General features: G+C 50.5%; 1 protein-coding gene across 5 annotated transcripts in view; it reads left to right on the plus strand.

The window, feature by feature from the left end:
- Positions 1–24534, plus strand: part of LOC136572295 (zinc finger protein 271-like) — a 302103-nt gene that overhangs the window by 132631 nt on the left and 144938 nt on the right. The window lies entirely within an intron of this gene.

A 24534-nucleotide genomic window follows, 5' to 3' on the forward strand; every position in this document is an offset into this window, starting at 1 on the left:
ACAGGGGTGTATATAATGTAGTATACTGTATATAGTGTATACTGTGTGTATATAGGTGTATAGTTATATAATACAGGGTGTATATAATGTAGCATACTGTATACAGCACTGCACCGAGGGATACAATGTAGGGCGGCGCGGTGCTGTGGATGTGGGATACAATGTTGGGCGGCGCGGTGCTGTGGATGACGGATACAATGTAGGGCGGCGCGGTGCTGTGGATGAGGGATACAATGTAGGGCGGCGCTGTGGTTGAGGGATACAATGTAGGGTGGTGCGGTGGATGACGGATACAATGTAGGGCGGCGCGGTGCTGTGGATGAGGGATACAATGTAGGGCGGCGCTGTGGTTGAGGGATACAATGTAGGGTGGTGCGGTGGATGAGGAATACAATGCAGGGCGGCGCGGTGCTGTGGATGAGGGATACAATGTAGGGCGGCGCTGTGGTTGAGGGATACAATGTAGGGCGGCGCTGTGGTTGAGGGATACAATGTAGTGCGGCGCGGTGGATGAGGGATACAATGTAAGGCAGCTCGGTGCTGTGGATGAGGGATACAATGTAGGGCGGCGCAGTGCTGTGGATGAGGGATACAATGTAGGGCGGCGCTGTGCTGTGGGTGAGGGAAACAATGTAGGGCGGTGCTGTGCTGTGGATGAGTGATACAATGTAGGGGGGCGCTGTGCTGTGGGTGAGGGATACAATGTAGGGCGATGCGGTGCTGTGGATGAGGGATACAATGTAGGGCGGTGCGGTGCTGTGGATGAGAGATACAATATAGGGGGTGCTGTGGATGAGGGATACAATGTAGGGTGGTGCTGTGCTGTGGATGAGTGATACAATGTAGGGGGGCGCTGTGCTGTGGGTGAGGGATACAATGTAGGGCGATGCGGTGCTGTGGATGAGGGATACAATGTAGGGCGGTGCGGTGCTGTGGATGAGAGATACAATATAGGGGGTGCTGTGGATGAGGGATACAATGTAGGGCGGTGCTGTGAATGAGGGATACAATGTAGGGCGGTGCGGTGCTATGGATGAGGGATACAATGTAGGGCGGTGCAGTGCTATGGATGAGGGATACAATGTAGGGCGGCACGGCGCTGTGGATGAGGGATACAATGTAGGGCGGCACGGCGCTGTGGATGAGGGATACAATGTAGGGCGGCGCGGTGCTGTGGATGAGAGATACAATATAGGGCGGTGCGGTGCTGTGGATATAATGTAGTATACTGTATATAGTGTATACTGTGTGTATATATAGGTTATAGTTATAATACAGGGGTGTATATAATGTAGTATACTGTATATAGTGTATACTGTGTGTATATATAGGTGTATAGTTATATAATACAGGGTGTATATAATGTAGTATACTGTATATAGTGTATACTGTGTGTATATATAGGTGTATAGTTATATAATACAGGGTGTATATAATGTATACTGTATATAGTGTATACTGTGTGTATATATAGGTGTATAGTTATATAATACAGGGGTGTATATAATGTAGTATACTGTATATAGTGTATACTGTGTATATATAGGTGTATAGTTATATAATACAGGGTGTATATAATGTAGTATACTGTATATAGTGTATACTGTGTATATATAGGTGTATAGTTATATAATACAGGGGTGTATATAATGTAGTATACTGTATATAGTGTATACTGTGTGTATATATAGGTTATAGTTATAATACAGGGTGTATATAATGTAGTATACTGTATATAGTGTATACTGTGTGTATATATAGGTGTATAGTAATATAATACAGGGTATATATAATGTACTATACTGTATATAGTGTATACTGTGTATATATAGGTGTATAGTTATATAATACAGGGTGTATATAATGTAGTATACTGTATATAGTGTATACTGTGTGTATATATAGGTGTATAGTTATATAATACAGGGGTGTATATAATGTAGTATACTGTATATAGTGTATACTGTGTGTATATATAGGTTATAGTTATATAATACAGGGGTGTATATAATGTAGTATACTGTATATAGTGTATACTGTGTGTATATATAGGTGTATAGTAATATAATACAGGGTATATATAATGTACTATACTGTATATAGTGTATACTGTGTATATATAGGTGTATAGTTATATAATACAGGGGTGTATATAATGTAGTATACTGTATATAGTGTATACTGTGTATATATAGGTGTATAGTTATATAATACAGGGGTGTGTATAATGTAGTATACTGTATATAGTGTATACTGTGTGTGTATATAGGTGTATAGTTATATAATACAGGGGTGTATATAATGTAGTATACTGTATATAGTGTATACTGTGTGTATATAGGTGTATAGTTATATAATACAGGGTGTATATAATGTAGCATACTGTATACAGCACTGCACCGAGGGATACAATGTAGGGCGGCGCGGTGCTGTGGATGTGGGATACAATGTTGGGCGGCGCGGTGCTGTGGATGACGGATACAATGTAGGGCGGTGCGGTGGATGAGGAATACAATGCAGGGCGGTGCGGTGCTGTGGATGAGGGATACAGTGTAGGGCGGCGCGGTGCTGTGGATGAGGGATACAATGTAGGGCGGCGCTGTGGATGAGGGATACAATGTTGGGCGGCGCGGTGCTGTGGATGAGGGATACAATGTAGGGTGGTGCGGTGCTGTGGATGAGGGATACAATGTAGGGCGGTGCTGTGAATGAGGAATACAATGTTGGGCGGCGCAGTGCTGTGGATGAGGGATACAATGTAGGGCAGCAGGGTGCTGTGGGTGAGGGATACAATGTAGAGTGGTGTGGTGCTGTGGATGAGGGACACAATGTAGGGCGGCGCTGTGCTGTGGGTGAGGGATACAATGTAGGACGGTGCGGTGCTGTGGATGAGGGATACAATGTAGGGCGGCGCGGTGCTGTGGATGAGGGACACAATGTAAGGCGGCGCAGTGCTGTGGATGAGGGATACAATGTAGGGCAGCAGGGTGCTGTGGGTGAGGGATACAATGTAGGGCGGCGCTGTGCTGTGGGTGAGGGATACAATGTAGGACGGTGCGGTGCTGTGGATGAGGGATACAATGTAGGGCGGCGCTGTGCTGTGGGTGAGGGATACAATGTAGGACGGTGTGGTGCTGTGGATGAGGGACACAATGTAGGGCGGCGCTGTGCTGTGGGTGAGGGATACAATGTAGGACGGTGCGGTGCTGTGGATGAGGGATACAATGTAGGGCGGCGCAGGCTGTGGGTGAGGGATACAATGTAGGGCGGTGCGGTGCTGTGGATGAGGGATACAATGTAGGGCTGCGCGGTGCTGTGGATGAGAGATACAATATAGGGCGGTGCTGTGAATGAGGAATACAATGTAGGACGGTGCGGTGCTGTGGATGAGGGATACAATGTAGGACGGTGCGGTGCTGTGGATGAGGGATACAATGTAGGGCAGTGCAGTGCTGTGGATGAGGGATACAATGTAGGGCGGTGCGGTGCTGTGGATGAGGGATACAATGTAGGGCAGTGCAGTGCTGTGGATGAGGGATACAATGTAGGGTGGTGCGGTGCTGTGGATGAGGGATACAATGTAGGGCGGTGCTGTGAATGAGGAATACAATGTAGGGCGGCGCAGTGCTGTGGATGAGGGATACAATGTAGGGCAGCAGGGTGCTGTGGGTGAGGGATACAATGTAGAGTGGTGTGGTGCTGTGGATGAGGGACACAATGTAGGGCGGCGCTGTGCTGTGGGTGAGGGATACAATGTAGGACGGTGCGGTGCTGTGGATGAGGGATACAATGTAGGGCGGCGCGGTGCTGTGGATGAGGGACACAATGTAGGGCGGCGCAGTGCTGTGGATGAGGGATACAATGTAGGGCAGCAGGGTGCTGTGGGTGAGGGATACAATGTAGAGTGGTGTGGTGCTGTGGATGAGGGACACAATGTAGGGCGGCGCTGTGCTGTGGGTGAGGGATACAATGTAGGACGGTGCGGTGCTGTGGATGAGGGATACAATGTAGGGCGGCGCGGTGCTGTGGGTGAGGGATACAATGTAGGGCGGTGCGGTGCTGTGGATGAGGGATACAATGTAGGGCTGCGCGGTGCTGTGGATGAGAGATACAATATAGGGCGGTGCTGTGAATGAGGAATACAATGTAGGACGGTGCGGTGCTGTGGATGAGGGATACAATGTAGGACGGTGCGGTGCTGTGGATGAGGGATACAATGTAGGGCAGTGCAGTGCTGTGGATGAGGGATACAATGTAGGGCGGTGCGGTGCTGTGGATGAGGGATACAATGTAGGGCAGTGCAGTGCTGTGGATGAGAGATACAATATAGTGCGGTGCTGTGGATGAGGAATACAATGTAGGGCGGTGCTGTGGCTGAGGGATACAATGTAGGGTGGTACTGTGGCTGAGGGATACAGTGTAGGGCGGTGCGGTGCTGTGGAGGAGGGATACAATTTAGGGTGGTGCGGTGCTGTGGATGAGGGATACAATGTAGGGTGGTGCTGTGGATGAGGGATACAATGTAGGGCGGCGCGGTGCTGTGGATGAGGGATACAATGTAGGGCGGCGCTGTGGTTGAGGGATACAATGTAGGGTGGTGCTGTGGATGAGGGATACAATGTAGGGCGGCGCGGTGCTGTGGATGAGGGATACAATGTAGGGCGGCGCTGTGGTTGAGGGATACAATGTAGTGCGGCGCGGTGGATGAGGGATACAAGGTAAGGCAGCGCGGTGCTGTGGATGAGGGATACAATGTAGGGCGGCGCAGTGCTGTGGATGAGGGATACAATGTAGGGCGGCGTGGTGCTGTGGATGAGGGATACAATGTAGGGCGGCGCTGTGCTGTGGGTGAGGGATCCAATGTAGGGCGGCGTGGTGCTGTGGATGAGTGATACAATGTAGGGGGGCGCTGTGCTGTGGATATAATGTAGTATACTGTATATAGTGTATACTGTGTGTATATATAGGTTATAGTTATAATACAGGGGTGTATATAATGTAGTATACTGTGTGTATATATAGGTGTATAGTTATATAATACAGGGTGTATATAATGTAGTATACTGTATATAGTGTATACTGTGTGTATATATAGGTGTATAGTTATATAATACAGGGTGTATATAATGTATACTGTATATAGTGTATACTGTGTGTATATATAGGTGTATAGTTATATAATACAGGGGTGTATATAATGTAGTATACTGTATATAGTGTATACTGTGTATATATAGGTGTATAGTTATATAATACAGGGTGTATATAATGTAGTATACTGTATATAGTGTATACTGTGTATATATAGGTGTATAGTTATATAATACAGGGTGTATATAATGTAGTATACTGTATATAGTGTATACTGTGTATATATAGGTGTATAGTTATATAATACAGGGTGTATATAATGTAGTATACTGTATATAGTGTATACTGTGTATATATAGGTGTATAGTTATATAATACAGGGGTGTATATAATGTAGTATACTGTATATAGTGTATACTGTGTGTGTATATAGGTGTATAGTTATATAATACAGGGGTGTATATAATGTAGTATACTGTATATAGTGTATACTGTGTGTATATATAGGTGTATAGTTATATAATACAGGGTGTATATAATGTAGTATACTGTATATAGTGTATACTGTGTGTATATAGGTGTATAGTTATATAATACAGGGGTGTATATAATGTAGTATACTGTATATAGTGTATACTGTGTGTATATAGGTGTATAGTTATATAATACAGGGTGTATATAATGTATACTGTATATAGTGTATACTGTGTGTATATATAGGTGTATAGTTATATAATACAGGGTGTATATAATGTATACTGTATATAGTGTATACTGTGTGTATATATAGGTGTATAGTAATATAATACAGGGTATATATAATGTACTATACTGTATATAGTGTATACTGTGTATATATAGGTGTATAGTTATATAATACAGGGGTGTATATAATGTAGTATACTGTATATAGTGTATACTGTGTATATATAGGTGTATAGTTATATAATACAGGGGTGTGTATAATGTAGTATACTGTATATAGTGTATACTGTGTATATATATAGGTGTATAGTTATATAATACAGGGGTGTATATAATGTAGTATACTGTATATAGTGTATACTGTGTGTGTATATAGGTGTATAGTTATATAATACAGGGGTGTATATAATGTAGTATACTGTATATAGTGTATACTGTGTATATATAGGTGTATAGTTATATAATACAGGGTGTATATAATGTAGTATACTGTATATAGTGTATACTGTGTGTGTATATAGGTGTATAGTTATATAATACAGGGGTGTATATAATGTAGTATACTGTATATAGTGTATACTGTGTGTATATAGGTGTATAGTTATATAATACAGGGTGTATATAATGTAGCATACTGTATACAGCACTGCACCGAGGGATACAATGTAGGGCGGCGCTGTGGATGAGGGATACAATGTAGGGTGGTGCTGTGGATGTGGGATACAATGTTGGGCGGCGCGGTGCTGTGGATGACGGATACAATGTAGGGCGGCGCGGTGCTGTGGATGAGGGATACAATGTAGGGCGGCGCTGTGGTTGAGGGATACAATGTAGTGCGGCGCGGTGGATGAGGGATACAAGGTAAGGCAGCTCGGTGCTGTGGATGAGGGATACAATGTAGGGCGGCGCAGTGCTGTGGATGAGGGATACAATGTAGGGCAGCGCGGTGCTGTGGATGAGGGATACAATGTAGGGCGGTGCGGTGCTGTGGATGAGGGATACAATGTAGGGCGGCGCTGTGCTGTGGGTGAGGGAAACAATGTAGGGCGGTGCGGTGCTGTGGATGAGTGATACAATGTAGGGGGGCGCTGTGCTGTGGGTGAGGGATACAATGTAGGGCGGTGCGGTGCTGTGGATGAGAGATACAATATAGGGGGTGCTGTGGATGAGGGATACAATGTAGGGCGGTGCTGTGAATGAGGGATACAATGTAGGGCAGCGCGGTGCTATGGATGAGGGATACAATGTAGGGCGCTGCGGTGCTGTGGATGAGAGATACAATATAGGGGGTGCTGTGGATGAGGGATACAATGTAGGGCGGTGCTGTGAATGAGGGATACAATGTAGGGCGGTGCGGTGCTATGGATGAGGGATACAATGTAGGGCGGCACGGCGCTGTGGATGAGGGATACAATGTAGGGCGGCACGGCGCTGTGGATGAGGGATACAATGTAGGGCGGCGCGGTGCTGTGGATGAGAGATACAATATAGGGGGGCGCTGTGGATGAGGGATACAATGTAGGGCGGCGCGGTGCTGTGGATGAGAGATACAATATAGGGGGGCGCTGTGCTGTGGATATAATGTAGTATACTGTATATAGTGTATACTGTGTGTATATATAGGTTATAGTTATAATACAGGGGTGTATATAATGTAGTATACTGTGTGTATATATAGGTGTATAGTTATATAATACAGGGTGTATATAATGTAGTATACTGTATATAGTGTATACTGTGTGTATATATAGGTGTATAGTTATATAATACAGGGTGTATATAATGTATACTGTATATAGTGTATACTGTGTGTATATATAGGTGTATAGTTATATAATACAGGGGTGTATATAATGTAGTATACTGTATATAGTGTATATATAGGTGTATAGTTATATAATACAGGGTGTATATAATGTAGTATACTGTATATAGTGTATACTGTGTATATATAGGTGTATAGTTATATAATACAGGGGTGTATATAATGTAGTATACTGTATATAGTGTATACTGTGTGTGTATATAGGTGTATAGTTATATAATACAGGGGTGTATATAATGTAGTATACTGTATATAGTGTATACTGTGTGTATATAGGTGTATAGTTATATAATACAGGGTGTATATAATGTAGCATACTGTATACAGCACTGCACCGAGGGATACAATGTAGGGCGGCGCGGTGCTGTGGATGTGGGATACAATGTTGGGCGGCGCGGTGCTGTGGATGACGGATACAATGTAGGGCGGCGCGGTGCTGTGGATGAGGGATACAATGTAGGGCGGCGCTGTGGTTGAGGGATACAATGTAGGGTGGTGCGGTGGATGAGGAATACAATGCAGGGCGGCGCGGTGCTGTGGATGAGGGATACAATGTAGGGCGGCGCTGTGGTTGAGGGATACAATGTAGGGCGGCGCTGTGGTTGAGGGATACAATGTAGTGCGGCGCGGTGGATGAGGGATACAATGTAATGCAGCTCGGTGCTGTGGATGAGGGATACAATGTAGGGCGGCGCAGTGCTGTGGATGAGGGATACAATGTAGGGCGGCGCTGTGCTGTGGGTGAGGGAAACAATGTAGGGCGGCGCGGTGCTGTGGGTGAGGGATACAATGTAGGGCGGCGCGGTGCTGTGGATGAGGGATACAATATAGGGGGCGCGGTGCTGTGGATGAGGGATACAATGTAGAGTGGTGTGGTGCTGTGGATGAGGGACACAATGTAGGGCGGCGCTGTGCTGTGGGTGAGGGAAACAATGTAGGGCGGTGCTGTGCTGTGGATGAGTGATACAATGTAGGGGGGCGCTGTGCTGTGGGTGAGGGATACAATGTAGGGCGGCGCTGTGGATGAGGGATACAATGTAGGGCGATGCGGTGCTGTGGATGAGGGATACAATGTAGGGCGGTGCGGTGCTGTGGATGAGAGATACAATATAGGGGGTGCTGTGGATGAGGGATACAATGTAGGGTGGTGCTGTGCTGTGGATGAGTGATACAATGTAGGGGGGCGCTGTGCTGTGGGTGAGGGATACAATGTAGGGCGATGCGGTGCTGTGGATGAGGGATACAATGTAGGGCGGTGCGGTGCTGTGGATGAGAGATACAATATAGGGGGTGCTGTGGATGAGGGATACAATGTAGGGCGGTGCTGTGAATGAGGGATACAATGTAGGGCGGTGCGGTGCTATGGATGAGGGATACAATGTAGGGCGGTGCAGTGCTATGGATGAGGGATACAATGTAGGGCGGCACGGCGCTGTGGATGAGGGATACAATGTAGGGCGGCACGGCGCTGTGGATGAGGGATACAATGTAGGGCGGCGCGGTGCTGTGGATGAGAGATACAATATAGGGGGGCGCTGTGGATGAGGGATACAATGTAGGGCGGCGCGGTGCTGTGGATATAATGTAGTATACTGTATATAGTGTATACTGTGTGTATATATAGGTTATAGTTATAATACAGGGGTGTATATAATGTAGTATACTGTGTGTATATATAGGTGTATAGTTATATAATACAGGGTGTATATAATGTAGTATACTGTATATAGTGTATACTGTGTGTATATATAGGTGTATAGTTATATAATACAGGGTGTATATAATGTATACTGTATATAGTGTATACTGTGTGTATATATAGGTGTATAGTTATATAATACAGGGGTGTATATAATGTAGTATACTGTATATAGTGTATACTGTGTATATATAGGTGTATAGTTATATAATACAGGGTGTATATAATGTAGTATACTGTATATAGTGTATACTGTGTATATATAGGTGTATAGTTATATAATACAGGGGTGTATATAATGTAGTATACTGTATATAGTGTATACTGTGTGTGTGTGTGTGTGTATATATATATATATATATATATATATATATATATATATATATAGGTTATAGTTATAATACAGGGTGTATATAATGTATACTGTATATAGTGTATACTGTGTGTATATATAGGTGTATAGTAATATAATACAGGGTATATATAATGTACTATACTGTATATAGTGTATACTGTGTATATATAGGTGTATAGTTATATAATACAGGGGTGTATATAATGTAGTATACTGTATATAGTGTATACTGTGTATATATAGGTGTATAGTTATATAATACAGGGGTGTGTATAATGTAGTATACTGTATATAGTGTATACTGTGTGTGTATATAGGTGTATAGTTATATAATACAGGGGTGTATATAATGTAGTATACTGTATATAGTGTATACTGTGTGTATATAGGTGTATAGTTATATAATACAGGGTGTATATAATGTAGCATACTGTATACAGCACTGCACCGAGGGATACAATGTAGGGCGGCGCGGTGCTGTGGATGTGGGATACAATGTTGGGCGGCGCGGTGCTGTGGATGACGGATACAATGTAGGGCGGTGCGGTGGATGAGGAATACAATGCAGGGCGGTGCGGTGCTGTGGATGAGGGATACAGTGTAGGGCGGCGCGGTGCTGTGGATGAGGGATACAATGTAGGGCGGCGCTGTGGATGAGGGATACAATGTTGGGCGGCGCGGTGCTGTGGATGAGGGATACAATGTAGGGTGGTGCGGTGCTGTGGATGAGGGATACAATGTAGGGCGGTGCTGTGAATGAGGAATACAATGTTGGGCGGCGCAGTGCTGTGGATGAGGGATACAATGTAGGGCAGCAGGGTGCTGTGGGTGAGGGATACAATGTAGAGTGGTGTGGTGCTGTGGATGAGGGACACAATGTAGGGCGGCGCTGTGCTGTGGGTGAGGGATACAATGTAGGACGGTGCGGTGCTGTGGATGAGGGATACAATGTAGGGCGGCGCGGTGCTGTGGATGAGGGACACAATGTAAGGCGGCGCAGTGCTGTGGATGAGGGATACAATGTAGGGCAGCAGGGTGCTGTGGGTGAGGGATACAATGTAGAGTGGTGTGGTGCTGTGGATGAGGGATACAATGTAGGGCGGCGCTGTGCTGTGGGTGAGGGATACAATGTAGGACGGTGCGGTGCTGTGGATGAGGGATACAATGTAGGGCGGCGCGGTGCTGTGGGTGAGGGATACAATGTAGGGCGGTGCGGTGCTGTGGATGAGGGATACAATGTAGGGCTGCGCGGTGCTGTGGATGAGAGATACAATATAGGGCGGTGCTGTGAATGAGGAATACAATGTAGGACGGTGCGGTGCTGTGGATGAGGGATACAATGTAGGACGGTGCGGTGCTGTGGATGAGGGATACAATGTAGGGCAGTGCAGTGCTGTGGATGAGGGATACAATGTAGGGCGGTGCGGTGCTGTGGATGAGGGATACAATGTAGGGCAGTGCAGTGCTGTGGATGAGAGATACAATATAGGGCGGCGCTGTGGATGAGGGATACAATGTAGTGCGGTGCTGTGGATGAGGAATACAATGTAGGGCGGTGCTGTGGCTGAGGGATACAATGTAGGGTGGTACTGTGGCTGAGGGATACAGTGTAGGGCGGCGCGGTGCTGTGGATGAGGGATACAATGTAGGGTGGTGCGGTGCTGTGGATGAGGGATACAATGTAGGGTGGTGCTGTGGATGAGGGATACAATGTAGGGCGGCGCTGTGGTTGAGGGATACAATGTAGGGTGGTGATGTGGATGAGGGATACAATGTAGGGCGGCGCGGTGCTGTGGATGAGGGATACAATGTAGGGCGGCGCTGTGGTTGAGGGATACAATGTAGGGCGGCGCTGTGGTTGAGGGATACAATGTAGTGCGGCGCGGTGGATGAGGGATACAAGGTAAGGCAGCGCGGTGCTGTGGATGAGGGATACAATGTAGGGCGGCGCAGTGCTGTGGATGAGGGATACAATGTAGGGCGGCGTGGTGCTGTGGATGAGGGATACAATGTAGGGCGGCGTGGTGCTGTGGATGAGTGATACAATGTAGGGGGGCGCTGTGCTGTGGATATAATGTAGTATACTGTATATAGTGTATACTGTGTGTATATATAGGTTATAGTTATAATACAGGGGTGTATATAATGTAGTATACTGTGTATATATAGGTGTATAGTTATATAATACAGGGTGTATATAATGTAGTATACTGTATATAGTGTATACTGTGTATATATAGGTGTATAGTTATAATACAGGGTGTATATAATGTAGTATACTGTATATAGTGTATACTGTGTATATATAGGTGTATAGTTATATAATACAGGGTGTATATAATGTATACTGTATATAGTGTATACTGTGTGTATATATAGGTGTATAGTTATATAATACAGGGTGTATATAATGTATACTGTATATAGTGTATACTGTGTGTATATATAGGTGTATAGTTATATAATACAGGGTGTATATAATGTATACTGTATATAGTGTATACTGTGTGTATATATAGGTGTATAGTAATATAATACAGGGTATATATAATGTACTATACTGTATATAGTGTATACTGTGTATATATAGGTGTATAGTTATATAATACAGGGGTGTATATAATGTAGTATACTGTATATAGTGTATACTGTGTATATATAGGTGTATAGTTATATAATACAGGGGTGTGTATAATGTAGTATACTGTATATAGTGTATACTGTGTGTGTATATAGGTGTATAGTTATATAATACAGGGGTGTATATAATGTAGTCTACTGTATATAGTGTATACTGTGTGTATATAGGTGTATAGTTATATAATACAGGGTGTATATAATGTAGCATACTGTATACAGCACTGCACCGAGGGATACAATGTAGGGCGGCGCGGTGCTGTGGATGTGGGATACAATGTTGGGCGGCGCGGTGCTGTGGATGAGGGATACAATGTAGGGCGGTGCGGTGGATGAGGAATACAGTGCAGGGCGGCGCGGTGCTGTGGATGAGGGATACAATGTAGGGCGGTGCGGTGCTGTGGATGAGGGATACAGTGTAGGGCGGCGCGGTGGATGAGGGATACAATGCAGGGCGGCACGGTGCTGTGGATGAGGGATACAATGTAGGGCGGTGCGGTGCTGTGGATGAGGGATACAGTGTAGGGCGGCGCGCTGCTGTGGATGAGGGATACAATGTAGGGCGGCGCTGTGGATGAGGGATACAATGTTGGGCGGCGCGGTGCTGTGGATGAGGGATACAATGTAGGGTGGTGCGGTGCTGTGGATGAGGGATACAATGTAGGGCGGTGCTGTGAATGAGGGATACAATGTAGGGCGGTGCTGTGAATGAGGAATACAATGTAGGGCGGCGCAGTGCTGTGGATGAGGGATACAATGTAGGGCAGCAGGGTGCTGTGGGTGAGGGATACAATGTAGAGTGGTGTGGTGCTGTGGATGAGGGACACAATGTAGGGCGGCGCTGTGCTGTGGGTGAGGGATACAATGTAGGACGGTGCGGTGCTGTGGATGAGGGATACAATGTAGGGCGGCGCGGTGCTGTGGGTGAGGGATACAATGTAGGGCGGTGCGGTGCTGTGGATGAGGGATACAATGTAGGGTTGCGCGGTGCTGTGGATGAGAGATACAATATAGGGCGGTGCTGTGAATGAGGAATACAATGTAGGACGGTGCGGTGCTGTGGATGAGGGATACAATGTAGGACGGTGCGGTGCTGTGGATGAGGGATACAATGTAGGGCAGTGCAGTGCTGTGGATGAGGGATACAATGTAGGGCGGTGCGGTGCTGTGGATGAGGGATACAATGTAGGGCAGTGCAGTGCTGTGGATGAGAGATACAATATAGGGCGGCGCTGTGGATGAGGGATACAATGTAGTGCGGTGCTGTGGATGAGGAATACAATGTAGGGCGGTGCTGTGGCTGAGGGATACAATGTAGGGTGGTACTGTGGCTGAGGGATACAGTGTAGGGCGGTGCGGTGCTGTGGAGGAGGGATACAATTTAGGGTGGTGCGGTGCTGTCGCTGAGGGATACAATGTAGGGTGGTGCTGTGGATGAGGGATACAATGTAGGGCGGCGCGGTGCTGTGGATGAGGGATACAATGTAGGGCGGCGCTGTGGTTGAGGGATACAATGTAGGGCGGCGCTGTGGTTGAGGGATACAATGTAGTGCGGCGCGGTGGATGAGGGATACAAGGTAAGGCAGCGCGGTGCTGTGGATGAGGGATACAATGTAGGGCGGCGCAGTGCTGTGGATGAGGGATACAATGTAGGGCGGCGTGGTGCTGTGGATGAGGGATACAATGTAGGGCGGCGCTGTGCTGTGGGTGAGGGATCCAATGTAGGGCGGTGCAGTGCTGTGGATGAGTGATACAATGTAGGGGGGCGCTGTGCTGTGGGTGAGGGATACATTGTAGGGCGGTGCGGTGCTGTGGATGAGGGATACAATGTAGGGCGGTGCGGTGCTGTGGAAGAGGGATACAATGTAGGGCGGTGCGGTGCTGTCGATGAGAGATACAATATAGGGGGTGCTGTGGATGAGAGATACAATATAGGGGGTGCTGTGGATGAGGGATACAATGTAGGGCGGTGCTGTGAATGAGGGATACAATGTAGGGCGGTGCAGTGCTATGGATGAGGGATACAATGTAGGGCGGTGCGGTGCTGTGGATGAGGGATACAATGTAGGGCGGCGCGGTGCTGTGGATGAGGGATACAATGTAGGGCGGTGCTGTGGATGAGGGATACAATGTAGGGCGGTGCTGTGGATGAGTGATACAATGTAGGGCGGTGCTGTGGATGAGGGATACAATGTAGGGCGGCGCGGTGCTGTGGATGAGGGATACAATGTAGGGCGGCGCTGTGGTTGAGGGATACAATGTAGGGCGGCGCTGTGGTTGAGGGATACAATGTAGTGCGGCGCGGTGGATGAGGGATACAAGGTAAGGCAGCGCGGTGCTGTGGATGAGGGATACAATGTAGGGCGGCGCAGTGCTGTGGATGAGGGATACAATGTAGGGCGGCGTGGTGCTGTGGATGAGGGATACAATGTAGGGCGGCGCTGTGCTGTGGGTGAGGGATCCAATGTAGGGCGGTGCAGTGCTGTGGATGAGTGATACAATGTAGGGGGGCGCTGTGCTGTGGGTGAGGGATACATTGTAGGGCGGTGCGGTGCTGTGGATGAGGGATACAATGTAGGGCGGTGCGGTGCTGTGGAAGAGGGATACAATGTAGGGCGGTGCGGTGCTGTCGATGAGAGATACAATATAGGGGGTGCTGTGGATGAGAGATACAATATAGGGGGTGCTGTGGATGAGGGATACAATGTAGGGCGGTGCTGTGAATGAGGGATACAATGTAGGGCGGTGCAGTGCTATGGATGAGGGATACAATGTAGGGCGGCGCGGTGCTGTGGATGAGGGATACAATGTAGGGCGGCGCGGTGCTGTGGATGAGGGATACAATGTAGGGCGGTGCTGTGGATGAGGGATACAATGTAGGGCGGTGCTGTGGATGAGTGATACAATGTAGGGCGGTGCTGTGGATGAGGGATACAATGTAGGGCGGCGCGGTGCTGTGGATGAGAGATACAATATAGGGGGGCGCTGTGGATGAGGGATACAATGTAGGGTGGCGCGGTGCTGTGGATGAGGGATACAATGTAGGGCGGCGCGGTGCTGTGGATGAGAGATACAATATAGGGGGTGCTGTGGATGAGGGATACAATGTAGGGCGGCGCGGTGCTGTGGATGTGGGATACAATGTAGGGCGGCGCGGTGCTGTGGATGAGAGATACAATATAGGGCGTGCTGTGGATGAGGGATACAATGTAGGGTGGCGCGGTGCTGTGGATGAGGGATACAATGTAGGGCGGCGCTGTGGTTGAGGGATACAATGTAGTGCGGCGCGGTGGATGAGGGATACAAGGTATGGCAGCGCGGTGTTGTGGATGAGGGATACAATGTAGGGCGGCGCAGTGCTGTGGATGAGGGATACAATGTAGGGTGGCGCAGTGCTGTGGATGAGGGATACAATGTAGGGCGGCGCAGTGCTGTGGATGAGGGATACAATGTAGGGCGGCGTAGTGCTGTGGATGAGGGATACAATGTAGGGCGGTGCTGTGCTGTGGGTGAGGGATACAATGTAGTGCGGTGCGGTGCTGTGGATGAGGGATACAATGTAGGGGGGCGCTGTGCTGTGGGTGAGGGATACAATGTAGGGCGGTGCGGTGCTGTGGATAAGGGATACAATATAGGGCGGTGCGGTGCTGTGGATGAGGGATACAATGTAGGGCGGTGCTGTGGATGAGGGATACAATGTAGGGCGGTGCGGTGCTATGGATGAGGGATACAATGTAGGGCGGTGCAGTCCTGTGGATGAGGGATACAATGTAGGGCGGCGCGGTGCTGTGGATGAGGGATACAATGTAGGGCGGCGCGGTGCTGTGGATGAGGGATACAATGTAGGGCGGTGCTGTGGATGAGGGATACAATGTAGGGCGGCGCGGCGCTGTGGATGAGGGATACAATGTAGGGCGGCGCGGTGCTGTGGATGAGAGATACAATATAGGGGGCGCTGTGGATGAGGGATACAATGTAGGTTGGCGCTGTGGATGAGGGATACAATGTAGGGTGGCGCGGTGCTGTGGATGAGGGATACAATGTAGGGCGGCGCGGTGCTGTGGATGAGAGATACAATATAGGGGGGCGCTGTGCTGTGGATGAGGGATACAATGTAGGGTGGCGCTGTGCTGTGGGTGAGGGATACAATGTAGGGCGGTGCGGTGCTGTGGGTGTGGGATACAATGTAGGGCGGTGCGGTGCTGTGGATGAGGGATACAATGTAGGGCGGCGCGGTGCTGTGGATGAGAGATACAATATAGGGGGTGCTGTGGATGAGGGATACAATGTAGGGCGGTGCTGTGGGTGAGGGATACAATGTAGGGCGGTGCGGTGCTGTGGATGAGGGATACAATGTAGGGCGGTGCTGTGGATGAGGGATACAATGTAGGGCGGCGCGGTGCTGTGGATGAGAGATACAATATAGGGGGGCGCTGTGCTGTGGATGAGGGATGCAATGTAGGGCGGTGCGGTCCTGTGGCTGAGGCATGCAATGTAGGGCGGCGCGGTGCTGTGGCTGAGAGATACAATATAGGGGGGCGCTGTGCTGTGGATGAGGGATACAATATAGGGCGGTGCTGTGGATGAGGAATACAATGTAGGGCGGTGCGGTGCTGTGGAGGAGGGATACAATGTAGGGTGGTGCTGTGGCTGAGGGATACAATATAGGGCGGCGCGGTGCTGTGGCTGAGGGATGCAATGTAGGGCGGTGCGGTGGCTGAGGGATGCAATGTAGGGCGGTGCAGCGCTGTGGATGAGGGATACGAAGGAGGGCGGCACGGTGCTGTGGATGAGGGATACAATGGAGGGCGGCGCTGTGGATGGGGGATACAATGTAGTGCGGCGCGGCGGATGACGGATACAATGTAGGGCGGCGCGGTGCTGTGGCTGACGGATACAGTGTAGGGTGGTGCGGTGCTGTGGATGAGGGATACAATGTAGGGCTGTGCGGTGCTGTGGTTGAGGGATACAATGTAGGGCGTTGCGGTGCTGTAGCTCAGGAATACAGTGTAGGGCGGCTCGGTGCTGTGCATGAGGAATACAATGTAGTGCGGCGCGGTGGATGAGGGATACAATGTAGGGCGGCGCAGTGTTGTGGATGAGGCATACAATGTAGGGCGGTGCTGTGGATGAGGGATACAATGTAGGGCGGCGCGGTGCTGTGGCTGAGGGATACAATACAGGGGGGCGCTGTGGCTGAGGGATACAATACAGGGGGGCGCTGTGGCTGAGGGATACAGTGTAGGGCGGAGCTGTGGCTGAGGGATACAATGTAGGGCGGCGCGGTAGATGAGGGATACAATGTAGGGCGGCGCTGTGGATGAGGGATACAATGTAGGGCGGTGATGTGGATGAGGGATGCAATGTAGGGCGGCGCGGTAGATGAGGGATACAATGTAGGGCGGCGCTGTGGATGAGGGATACAATGTAGGGCGGTGATGTGGATGAGGGATACAATGTAGGGCGGTGCTGTGGATGAGGGATACAATGTAGGGGGTGCTGTGGATGAGGGATACAATGTAGGGGGTGCTGTGGATGAGGGATACAATGTAGGGGGTGCTGTGGCTGAGGGATACAATGTAGGGCGGTGCGGTGCTGTGGATGAGGGATGCAATGTAGGGCGGCGCTGTGGATGAGGGATACAATGTAGGGCGGTGCTGTGGATGAGGGATACAATGTAGGGCGGTGCTGTGGATGAGGGATACAATGTAGGGGGTGCTGTGGATGAGGGATACAATGTAGGGCGGTGCTGTGGATGAGGGATACAATGTAGGGCGGCGCTGTGGATGAGGGATACAGGAGGAGCCAGGAAGCAAAGTGGTCCAAGAACAGGCGAGGAGCACCTGAGGGGCGGTGGATTACTGCTACTCGCATGGACAGTGGACAGAAAAGCCGTAGCGTATGTACCTCAAACAACGGGAAGGTGACTGAGGATTCCGGGGGGGGGGGCGGCACCTGTTCCTCCGCCACGCCTTTCATAAAACAATGCAGCAGGGGAGGCCATGTCAGACTGCTGGATCCACGGTTCTGTGAGACCGAGCAGACTTAAAGATTAAGCAGTAAAAAAGTTGTGGATGGGGGGAGTTTATTACATGCTGACTGTTCTCAGAACGCACATTTAATGGAGTCAGGGGAGGGTTCGCATGGGCTAGCAGTTGGGCTTGAGGTTGGCTTAGCGAGTTAGGTAGGTGGTAATAGTTAGGAGCAGTGGAGGGTGGGTGTATACACGGCGCGGTGCTGTGGATGAGGGATACAATGTAGGGCGGTGCTGTGGATGAGGGATACAATGTATGGCGGCGCGGTGGATGAGGGATACAATGTAAGGCGGCGCGGTGCTGTGGATGAGGGATACAAAGGAGGGCGGCGCTCTGGATGAGGGATACAAATGAGGGCGGCGCGGCGCTGTGGATGAGGGATACAATGGAGGGCGGCGCGGCGCTGTGGTTGAGGGATACAATGTAGGGCGGTGCTGTGGATGAGGGATACAATGTAGGGCGGCACGGCGGATGAGGGATACAATGTAGGGCGGCGCGGTGCTGTGGATGAGGGATACAATGTAGGGCGGCGCGGTGCTGTGCATGAGGGATACAATGTAGGGTGACGCGGTGCTGTGGCTGAGGGATGTAATATATGGAAGCGCGGTGCTGTGGATGAGGGATACAATGTAGGGCGGCGCTGTGGTTGAGGGATACAATGTAGTGCAGCGCGGTGGTTGAGGGATACAAGGTAAGGCGGCGCGGTGCTGTGGATGAGGGAAACAATGTAGGGTGGCGCAGTGCTGTGGATGAGGGATACAATGTAGGGCGGTGCTGTGGATGAGGGATACAATGTAGGGCGGCGCTGTGGATGAGGGATACAAAGGAGGGCGGCGCGGTGCTGTGGTTGAGGGATACAATGTAGTGCGGCACGGTGGATGAGGGATACAATGTTGGGCGGCGCTGTAGATGAGGGATACAAAGGAGGGCGGCGCGGAGCTGTGGTTCAGGGATACAATGTAGTGCGGCGCGGTGGATGAGGGATACAATGTAGGGCAGTGCGGTGCTGTGGATGAGGGATACAATGTATGGCGGTGCTGTGGATGAGGGATACAATGTATGGCGGCGCGGTGGATGAGGGATACAATGTAAGGCGGCGCGGTGCTGTGGATGAGGGATACAATGTAGGGCGGCGCTGTGGATGAGGGATACAAAGGAGGGCGGCGCTCTGGATGAGGGACACAAAGGAGGGCGGCGCGTCGCTGTGGATGAGGGATACAATGTAGGGCGGCGCGGCGCTGTGGTTGAGGGATACAATGTAGTGCGGCGCGGTGGATGAGGGATACAATGTAGGGCGGCGCGGCGCTGTGGTTGAGGGATACAATGTAGTGCGGCGCGGCGGATGAGGGATACAATGTAGAGCGGCGCGGTGCTGTGGATGAGGGATACAATGTAGGGTGACGCGGTGCTGTGGATGAGGGATACAATGTAGGGCGGCGCTGTGGTTGAGGGATACAATGTAGTGCTGCACGGTGGATGAGGGATACAAGGTAAGGCGGCGCGGTGCTGTGGATGAGGGATACAATGTAGGGCGGTGCAGTGCTGTGGATGAGGGATACAATGTAGGGCGGTGCTGTGGATGAGGGATACAATGTAGTGCGGCGCGGTGGATGAGGGATACAATGTAGGGCAGCGCGTTGCTGTGGATGAGGGATACAATTTATGGCGGCGCGGTGAATGAGGGATACAAGGTAAGGCGGCGCGGTGCTGTGGATGAGGGATACAATGTAGGGCGGCGCGGTGCTGTGGATGAGGGATACAATGTAGGGCGGCGCTGTGGATGAGGGATACAATGTAGGGTGGCGCTGTGGATGAGGGATGAAGTGTAGGGTGGTGCTGTGGATGAGGAATACAATGTAGTGCGGCGCGGTGGATGAGGGATACAATGTAGGGCGGCGCAGTGTTGTGGATGAGGCATACAATGTAGGGCGGTGCTGTGGATGAGGGATACAATGTAGGGCGGCGCGGTGCTGTGGCTGAGGGATACAATACAGGGGGGCGCTGTGGCTGAGGGATACAATACAGGGGGGCGCTGTGGCTGAGGGATACAATACAGGGGGGCGCTGTGGCTGAGGGATACAGTGTAGGGTGGAGCTGTGGCTGAGGGATACAATGTAGGGCGGCGCTGTGGATAAGGGATACAATGTAGGGCGGTGCTGTGGATGAGGGATACAATGCAGGGCGGTGCTGTGGATGAGGGATACAATGTAGGGCGGCGCTGTGGATGAGGGATACAGGAGGAGCCAGGAAGCAAAGTGGTCCAAGAACAGGCGAGGAGCACCTGAGGGGCTGTAGATTACTGCTACTCGCATGGACAGTGGACAGAAAAGCCGTAGCGTATGTACCTCAAACAACGGGAAGGTGACTGAGGATTCCGGGGGGGGGGCGGCACCTGTTCCTCCGCCACGCCTTTCATAAGACAATGCAGCAGGGGAGGCCATGTCAGACTGCTGGATCCACGGTTCTGTGAGACCGAGCAGACTTAAAGATTAAGCAGTAAAAAAGTTGTGGATGGGGGGAGTTTATTACATGCTGACTGTTCTCAGAATGCACATTTAATGGAGTCAGGGGAGGGTTCGCATGGGCTAGCAGTTGGGCTTGAGGTTGGCTTAGCGAGTTAGGTAGGTGGTAATAGTTAGGAGCAGTGGAGGGTGGGTGTATACACGGCGCGGTGCTGTGGATGAGGGATACAATGTAGGGCGGCGCGGTGGATGAGGGATACAATGTAGGGCAGCGCGGTGCTGTGGATGAGGGATACAATGTAAGGCGGCGTGGTGCTGTGGATGAGGGATACAAAGGAGGGCGGCGCTCTGGATGAGGGATACAAATGAGGGCGGGGCAGCGCTGTGGATGAGGGATACAATGGAGGGCGGCGCGGCGCTGTGGTTGAGGGATACAATGTAGGGCGGTGCTGTGGATGAGGGATACAATGTAGGGTGGCACGGCGGATGAGGGATACAATGTAGGGCGGCGCGGTGCTGTGGATGAGGAATACAATGTAGGGCGGCGCGGTGCTGTGCATGAGGGATACAATGTAGGGCGGCGCGGTGCTGTGGATGAGGGATACAATGTAGGGCGGCGCGGTGCTGTGCATGAGGGATACAATGTAGGGTGACGCGGTGCTGTGGCTGAGGGGTACAATGTAGGGCGGTGCTGTGGATGAGGGATACAAAGGAGGGCGGCGAGGTGCTGTGGATGAGGGATGCAATGTAGGGCGGCGCTGTGGATGAGGGATACAAAGGAGGGCGGCGCGGCGCTGTGGTTGAGGGATACAATGTAGTGCGGCGCAGCGGATGAGGGATACAAAGGAGGGTGGCGCGGCGCTGTGGATGAGGGATACAATGTAGGGCGGCGCGGTGCTGTGCATGAGGGATACAATGTAGGGTGACGCGGTGCTGTGGCTGAGGGGTACAATGTAGGGCGGTGCTATGGATGAGGGATACAAAGGAGGGCGGCGAGGTGCTGTGGATGAGGGATGCAATGTAGGGCGGCGCTGTGGATGAGGGATACAAAGGAGGGCGGCGCGGCGCTGTGGTTGAGGGATACAATGTAGGGCGGCGCGGCGCTGTGGTTGAGGGATACAATGTAGGGCGGCGCGGTGGATGAGGGATACAATGTAGGGCAGCGCGGTGCTGTGGATGAGGGATACAATGTAGGGCGGCGCGGTGGATGAGGGATACAATGTAGGGCGGCGCGGTGGATGAGGGATACAAAGGAGGGCGGCGCAGTGCTGTGGATGAGGGATGCAATGTAGGGCGGCGCTGTGGATGAGGGATACAAAGGAGGGCGGCGCGGCGCTGTGGTTGAGGGATGCAATGTAGGGTGGTGCTGTGGTTGAGGGATACAATGTAGGGCGGCGCGGTGGATGAGGGATTCAATGTAGGGCAGCGCGGTGCTCTGGATGAGGGATACAATGTAAGGCGGCGCTGTGGATGAGGGATACTATGTAGGGCGGCGCTGTGGATGAGGGATACAAAGGAGGGCGGCGCGGCGGTGTGGATGAGGGATACAATGTAGTGCGGCGCGGCAGATGAGGGATACAATGTAGGGCGGCGCGGTGCAGTGCATGAGGGATACAATGTAGTGCGGCGCGGTGGATGAGGGATACAATGTAGGACGGCGCTGCGCTGTGGATGAGGGATACAATGTAGGGTGACGCGGTGCTGTGGCTGAGGGATACAATGTAGGGCGGCGCGGTGCTGTGGATGAGGGATACAATACAGGGGGGCGCTGTGGCTGAGGGATACAATGTAGGGTGGCGCGGTGCTGTGGCTGAGGGATACAATACAGGGGGGCGCTGTGGCTGAGGGATACAGTGTAGGGCGGAGCTGTGGCTGAGGGATACAATGTAGGGCGGCGCTGTGGATGAGGGATACAATGTAGGGCGGCGCGGTGCTGTGGATGACGGATACAATGTAGGGCGGCGCGGTGCTGTGGATGACGGATACAATGTAGGGCGGTGCGGTGCTGTGGATGAGGGATACAATGTAGGTCGGTGCTGTGCTGTGGATGAGGGATACAATGTAGGGCGGCGTGGTGCTGTGTATGAGGGATAGAATGTAGGGCGGCGTGGTGCTGTGGATGAGGGATACAATGTAGGGCGGCGCGGTGCTGTGGATGAGGGATACAGGGATAGCCAGGCAGCAAAGTGGTCCAGAAAGAGGCGAGGAGCAGCTGAGGGGCGGTAGATTACTGCTACTCGCATGGACAGCGGGCGGAAAAGCCGTAGCATATGTACCTCAAACAACGGGAAGGTGACTGAGGATACCGTGGGGGGCGGCGGCGGCGGCACCTACTCCTCCCCCTCGCCTGTCATGTGGCCTCGGGGTATGGGAGAACTGCAGGCCATTGTAAGACAGTGCAGCAGGGGAGGCCGTGTCAGACTGCTGGATCCACGGTTCTGTGAGAGCGAGCAGATTTAGGGATTAAGCAGTAAAAAAGTTGTGGATGGGGGGAGTTTATTACATGCTGACTGGCAGTTCCAGAACGCAGATTTATAGGAGTCAGGGGAGGGTTCGCATGGGCTAGCAGTTGGGCTTGAGGTTGGCTTAGCGAGTTAGGTAGGTGGTAATAGTTAGGAGCAGTGGAGGGTGGGCCAGGATTGAGGGAGATATTCTCAGCTGCTAGTAGCAGCAAGATAGCGAGAGTGAGCAGATGGTTAGGAGATTAATGAGGGCGGCTGTTATGTTTGTTAGTGGCGTTAGGTGTTTTGAGGCTAAGTAAGAAAGTAAAGAGTGCATGCAGGCTGAGGATAGGAGAGAGGGGCTGATGTGAATAGAGTACCCCAGAGGTGGACATTGAAAAGAAGTTCTGAAACTGAGAGCAAGGATGAGAGCAGAGGTGACAACATTAGTGATCGCTTTGAAGTGTAAGGCATTTCGGCAGAGTTTGTGGCCTACCTGTCTCCTGCCTTGTCGAACTGTATAACATACTTGATAAAGCTCCTACTTTATAGGTGTATAGTTAGATAATACAGGGATGTATATAATGTAGTGTATTGTATATAAGGTATATAGGGTGTGTATGTATGTATAAATATAAATACGAGGGGCTGCTGATAAGTCTTTGGCTTTACCCAGAAAGACACGAGATGGGAAGATGAAACTTCACATTTCTCCCACATCCTCTCCACTGATGCCAGCACACTTCTTACATCGGGATAACAAGTTCTGTAAGCCTTGCAAAAAGAAGGATTTGGGTTGTGCCTCACACCAGTCATCCGTAGCAGCCGTGGCATCAGAAATGGGGGGACATGTGGACTCCTTGAGGTGTTTCTTCTGGAAACAGATGATAGTCGGAGGGGGCTAGATCTGGTGAATAAGGTGGGTGGTCAACCACCTGGAAGCCTAGCTCCACCAGTTTTGCCGTGGTCGCTTGTGCAGTGTGAGCGGAGGCGTTGTCTTGCAGGAACAAGATTCCTTTGGACAGCTTGCTGCGCCTTTTGGCCTTCAGAGCTGCCTTCAATTGGTCCAAAAGTTCAATGTAATCCCTTACATTGATGGTGGAACCATTGTGAAGGTCGTCCACTAGCAGCACGCCCTCCTTATCCCAGAACACAGACGCCATCACCTTAGTGGCTGAGAACCACTGGGCCTCCACTCTCTGACCGCTCCCCCTAGTGGTGGCTGTATATATCTGTATGCAGTGAGCTCCCCCTAGTGGTGGCTGTATATATCTGTATGTAGTG

The sequence above is a fragment of the Eleutherodactylus coqui genome, chromosome 7 (genome assembly GCF_035609145.1).
Source record: "Eleutherodactylus coqui strain aEleCoq1 chromosome 7, aEleCoq1.hap1, whole genome shotgun sequence".
Taxonomy (NCBI): Eukaryota; Metazoa; Chordata; class Amphibia; order Anura; family Eleutherodactylidae; genus Eleutherodactylus; species Eleutherodactylus coqui.